This window comes from Lolium perenne, chromosome 6 (genome assembly GCF_019359855.2).
Source record: "Lolium perenne isolate Kyuss_39 chromosome 6, Kyuss_2.0, whole genome shotgun sequence".
Taxonomy (NCBI): domain Eukaryota; kingdom Viridiplantae; phylum Streptophyta; class Magnoliopsida; order Poales; family Poaceae; genus Lolium; species Lolium perenne.
The window spans coordinates 165,163,799-165,170,463 of record NC_067249.2 but is presented as its reverse complement, the minus strand read 5'-3'; positions in this window follow the sequence as shown (position 1 = coordinate 165,170,463).

Here is a 6,665-nt window from a genome sequence, read left to right as displayed (position 1 = left end):
CTTTCCGATCACTCCTCGTCTGCAGTGGTATTTCGCGGATCCTAAGCAAGCAAAGCTAATGCACTGGCACGCGGAGATGAGGAAGGGAGAAGATGACGCAGATGATCCGAAGAAAAAGAAAAAGGACAGGATGTTGAGACACCCTTCGGATGCTAGCCAGTGGAATGCGTTGAACCTCGAGTACCCAGAATTTGGGGACGATCCTAGGAACATAAGGTTGGGCGCGAGCACCGATGGAGTCAATCCGTTTGGCAGCCAGAGCAGCACGCATAGCACCTGGCCCATGTTTGTGTGGATGTACAACCTCCCCCCTGGTTGTGCATGAAAAGGAAGTACATTCAAATGAGTATGCTAATTGAAGGGCTGAAACAACCAGGGAACGACATCAATCTATGTATGGGGCTTCTCAAAGAGGAGCTAGCCACGCTATGGGACGCGCCTGCCAATATGTGGGACGCCGCCGCGGAAGAATATTTCCCTATGAGAGCCGCGTTGCTCACGACGGTGCACGGCTTTCTCGGTTACGGATATGTCGCGGGGCAGGTGGTCCACGGATTCAATGCATGCGTCAGGTGCATGGATGACACAACGTACCGCCAGCTAGATAGAGATCCCGGGTCCTCGAAAATGGTGTTCATGGGACATCGAAGGTGGCTTCGCGACGACGACCAGTGGAGGAAATGCAAGGATCTGTTCGATGGTCAAGACGAACCCCGAAGACGGCCACGTACGAGAAGCGGCGAGCAAATAGACGAGCTATTGAAAAATTGGAAAGAGTGCCCACCGCCGGGAAAGAAGCGAAAGGCGCCGGAGCCGCTGCTTAAGGTATGGAAGACGAGGTCTGTTTTCTGGGATTTGCCGTACTGGAAGATCTTACGTGTTCCTCACAGCCTTGATGTCATGCACATCACGAAGAACGTGTGCGAGAGTGTGCTTGGTACCCTCCTTAACATGCCAGAGAGGACCAAAGATGGGCCGAAAGCAAGGTACGACTTGCTATCAATTGGGATCAGGGAGGAGCTTCATGCAGGACGCCCTAATGACGATGATGATGATGACGATGACGATGATGAGGCGGAGGACACGCAAAGTCATCGCAAGGGCAAAAAGGCCAAGAAGATCGAATATTACTGCCCCCCTCCCGCGTGCTTCACTCTAAGTCAGAAGGAGATCGAGCAGTTTTTCGACTGTCTCGTAGGAGTAACACTTCCTTACGGTTATGCGGGGAAGATAAGCAGGTGCCTAGACAAAGCGAAGCAGAGGTTCAGCGGGATGAAGTCTCACGACTGTCACGTGCTGATGGCGCAGATACTTCCGGTTGCAATCCGTGGGATCATGGATGCGCACATCCGTGAAACGCTTTTTGGCCTATGCAACTTTTTTGACGTCATCTCTCGGAAGTCTGTTGGCGTGAGGCAACTTAGAAGGCTACAGGAAGAGATCGTGGTGATACTGTGCGAGCTTGAGATGTACTTCCCGCCCGCATTTTTCGACGTTATGGTGCATCTGCTGGTACATATCGTGAAGGATATCATCCAACTGGGGCCAACATTCCTGCACAGCATGATGCCATTCGAAAGGATGAATGGTGTCATCAAAGGGTACGTTCGCAACAGGGCACGTCCAGACGGAAGCATAGACAAGGGCTTTCTGACCGAAGAGTGCATCTCCTTCTGCACGAGTTATCTAGAAATCGAGAACCCCGTTGGCCTGCCCGTAAATAGGCACCTCGGGAAGCTCGCTGGATGGGGTCACCGCGAGGGTAGCCGCGAAATGCATGTCGACTTCAAGGGTCGAATCGCCGACTTTGAAAGAGCAAACCTAGTCGCGCTACAACACATAGATGTGGTCGATTCTTGGGTGGTAGAGCACAAAACCTTCATCGCAAAGACGTACAATGATCAGGGCCAACAGAGGACGGACGGAGATATAATCAAAGAGCACAACTCAACCTTCACGCGGTGGTTCAAGGACAAGATGCTGACGTACCCTATAGACGAGGATTCTTCTGCGGAAGAAAAACTCATATTCACCTTGTAACAGGGCGCCGAACACAACCTGATGACATTTCAGGCATACGATATCAACGGCTACACATTCTACACCGAGGAAAAGGACATGAAGAGCGATTATCAGAACTCCGGGGTAACGATGGAGTCCTACACCGGTGACATCAAGCAGAGATACTACGGAAAGATCGAGGCGATCTGGGAGCTGAGCTATGCCGGAGAGAATGTGCCGATGTTCCGTGTCAGGTGGGCCAAGAACGTCGTAAAAGAAGACCGGCATTTCACCACCATGGTTATACCCGAAGCCAAATCCAAGATAGCGGGCGCAAAGGTCACCGCAAAATATGAGCCATGGGTACTAGCTTCCCAAGTGGACCAATGCTTCTTCATTACCGACCCGCAAAAGCCCAGCCGTGTTGTCGTGAGGAGAGGCAAAAGGAGCATTGATACGTCTCCAACGTATCCATAATTTCTGATGTTCCATGCTAGTTTTATGACAATACCTACATGTTTTGCTCACACTTTATAATGATTTTATGCATTTTCCGGAACTAACCTATTAACAAGATGTCGAAGTGTCAGTTCCTGTTTTCTGTTGTTTTTGGTTCCAGAAAGGCTGTTCGGGCAATATTCTCGGAATTCGACGAAACAAAGGACAAATATCTTATTTTCCCCGGAAGGTTCCAGAACACCGAAGGAGAGTCGGAGGCGGGCAGCAGGGGGCCCACACCATATGGCGCCGCGGGTGGCCCCCTGGCCGCGCCAGCCTATGGGGAGGGAGCCCCGTGGCTCCTCCGACTCCGCCTCTTCGCCTATATAAGCCCTCGTGACCTAAAAACTCGACACCAGTTGACGAAACTCCAGAAAGACTCCAGGGACGCCACCGCCATCGCGAAACTCCGTTTCGGGGGATAGAAGTCTCTGTTCCGGCACGCCACCGGGACAGGGAATTGCCCCCGGAGTCATCTCCATCGACATCACCGCTATCTTCATCGCCGTTGCTGTCTCCCATGATGGGGCGGGAGTAGTTCTCCCCCGAGGCTGAGGGCTCTACCGGTAGCTATGTGGTTCATCTCTCTCTCCCATGTGATCTTTATGTGATCATGAGCTTTGTATCACTATCAATCTATGTGCTACTCTAGTGATGTTATTAAAGTAGTCTATTCCTCCTCCATGATATAATGTTGACAGTGTGTGCATCATGTAGTACTTGGCGTAGGCTATGATTGTAATCTCTTGTAGATTATGAAGTTAACTATTACTATGATAGTATTGATGCGATCTATTCCCCCTTTCATAGCTATTGTTGACAGTGTGTATACTCGGTCTAAATTGCAACGGTCTATTATGCACTCTAGAGGTTACTTTAATATGAACTCCGGATGTTGTGGAGCTTGTTTACTCCGGCTTGAGGTGTGCTTTTGTAGCCCTACACAATGAATGGTGTTTGTTATCCAACAAGAGAGTGTAGAAAGTAGCATTTATTTATTCAGTTATGTGATCAATGTTGAGAGTGTCCACTAGTGAAAGTATGATCCCTAGGCCTTGTTTGTAAGCATTGAAACACCGTTTCCAACAAGTTCTGTTACATGTTTGCTTGCGCCATCTTTATTTCAGATTGCAATTACTACTTACAATCATCCATATTACTTGTATTTTACTATCTCTTCGCCGAACTAGTGCACCTATACATCTGACAAGTGTATTAGGTGTGTTGGGGACACAAGAGACTTCTTGTATCGTAATTGCAGGGTTGCTTGAGAGGGATATCTTTGACCTCTACCTCCCTGAGTTCGATAAACCTTGGGTGATTCGCTTAAGGGAAACTTGCTACTGTTCTACAAACCTCTGCTCTTGGAGGCCCGACACTATCTACAGGAATAGAAGCGTGTGTAGACATCAAGCTATTTTCTGGCGCCGTTGCCGGGGAGGTAAGGTAAAAGGTATTCACATCCTCCGACTACTAAGCTATTTCCTAGCACTGTTGCCGGTGTGTGAGTGCTCGAAGCTATTTCCTTTAGATCCTGCAATTATATCTTTTTGTTTCTTGTTTTTATTTTCACTAGTTAGGCATAATGGAAAACAACAGTGAGCTTTTTAATCTATTTCCTGAGTTAAGACATGAATTGTGTGATGCGAAAACTAAAAAACCTATGGAACCTTATTTGCTTGCTAGTAGCAATGTTATTAGTATGAAAGCAATTACTGCTAATGCTATGGAAAAGTCTAAGCTTGGGGAAGCTAGTTTTTATGATCTTTTTAGCTTCCCATCTTTAGGGGAGAAAATTTGCTCTGATAATACTTTATCTCCCATATGCGATAACTCTAATGATGCTTGTGATATTTTAAATCCACCTACTGAAAGTATTCCTTTCAAGATACCTATGAAAATTGTTGAACTTGCTATGAACAATTGCTATTTTGGAGATGGGACTGTCCATCCTAGTGATCATTTACTCTTTATACATGAATTATGCGAGTTGTTCGAGAGTGCAGGTATTTCAAAAGACCAAGTTAAGAGGAAGCTATTCTCTATATCTCTGAAGGGCAGAGCTGCGGAATGGTATAAGATGCTGAAGAATGGTCGATCTCTTGGTTGGGAGGAAATTGTATCTCTCTTTTATTCTAAATTTTATCCTCCTCATGAAGTGCATATTGATAGGAATTACATTTATAAATTTTATCCTCGTGATGGAGAGAGTATTTCCCAAGCATGGGGGAGATTTAATTCACTAATGCTCAAATGTCCCATTCATGAGCTCCCCCATAATGTTATTATTAATAATTTTTATGCAAGGCTTTTAGGACACCACAAGGACTATCTAGATGCCTGTTTGGAGGGATCTTTCACAAGCAAGGAGGTTGAAGCTAGATGGGATCTTCTTGAAAGAATTCAGGAGAATACTAAAGATTGGGAGAACGATAAAGGTAAAGAATCAGGTATAAACTATTAATATGAATGCATTAAGTCTTTCATTGAAACTATTGATTTTCAAGAGCTTAGTGCTAAATATGGTCTTGATCCTCAAATTATGGTCGATTGCTATAAAGCCTTTGCTTCTCATATTAATGTTCCTAAAGAAAATTGGTACATGTATCATGAACCTTTTAAAGACACTTGCATGGAAAATGAAATTGTTGTTAATGATTGCAATAAACATGCCCAAACTTCTGAAAATACTATTTCTGTCAACACCCGGATTTTTAAGTCCGAATGCCTATTATGTCATACATCGCAATCCCAGGAATATTGTTGTTGCGAGGCATAATAGTTAAGTATCACAGTCATCATTCATTACAAACCATATTGTCCTACAACTGGAATCACATCATCCATATTACACGAATAGTTGATCTACTGATCAACGAACAAACACAAGTTCATAGCGGAAGCATAACAACCAAGGACTCTCTAGTCCACAGGCCAACGCTTGACGTTGGAAGACTCCTAGTTGTCGTAGGCATCCTGCTGGTCATCTCCTTGTTCATCTTTATACTCTGGCCATTTGAATAGCCAGGGACAAAGCCGTGAGTACTTCAAGTACTCGCAAACTAATACTAGTGTAAGTGCTAGACATTTCTGGTAAGGTTTGCTAGGCTCTAGTTTATTTGCATAAAAGCCAAATTTTAGTTCACAAATATTTGAGTAAAACCTTATTCATGTGCTATCTAACTCAAGTCGGAACATTAGTGTCATTCCCACCATTCAAGTGGTGATTTCAATTCAATTCACCACTTCACAATTCATTTCACCCATTTTCAATAATTTGACATTGGAAACTGTATGGCCTTTCCAACCGTCCGTAACCGTGGACTCGGCTATTCGAATAGATTGACACTCTGCAGAGGTTGCACACTTGTGCCACAACATTTGATTTCATCTGTCGGGATTACCCCGAATCATCGTAACACAGTACGCGGATCATCAACCATAACCTTTCACTTATAAATCCTAGTATGAGCACCTCTCCCCATGAGCTTGGCCTCCCAGTGAAGACCAACTGTCAACCTGGGAACTGCACAGGGCTTGGCCGTACAATTCACCTCAATTCACATCTTTTCTCAACAACGGAGGCAGCCTCAAGCATAACCCCTATGATGTGTGTTCAGAGGCAACCCATACTAAGATGCATAAACTTCCAGTTAAGCCCTACCCATAATCAGGTATTGTGGGGGTACTCAATATTGGAAAGGTATCGCATTCAAACCAATATCATTTTTATCAAAAATCACCATCTTCTCTTGGTCATATTCACCTTCAATAATCATTCAATGGAATTCTTCATCATTCCAATGTTTTCAAATTCAGTTCAAGTCACATTGTTCCCATCAAGAGTAATCAAGTTTTATTTCATTAGCCTAGCCCTAAATCATGAGGGTGCTACCTTGCTTTGCTAGATTGGGACCAACTTTACTACTCTAGTAACTTCTTTCACTTTGACCAAAGTTAACTATAAAAGTAACTCTTGGAAAACAACAAGTAAAACTTGTAATGTCGAAACTTGGGATAGGCTTATGGTAAGAAAAGGTAAGACTATGGTGCCTTGCCCCAAAGGGCTTTGCACTTTGCAAGAATATTAGCTTGCCTTGGTAGTTCTCAAAGTTCTCCTCCTCCTCCTCTTGGTAGCAACCTTCTTCCTCCGGGTATTCTCCGGT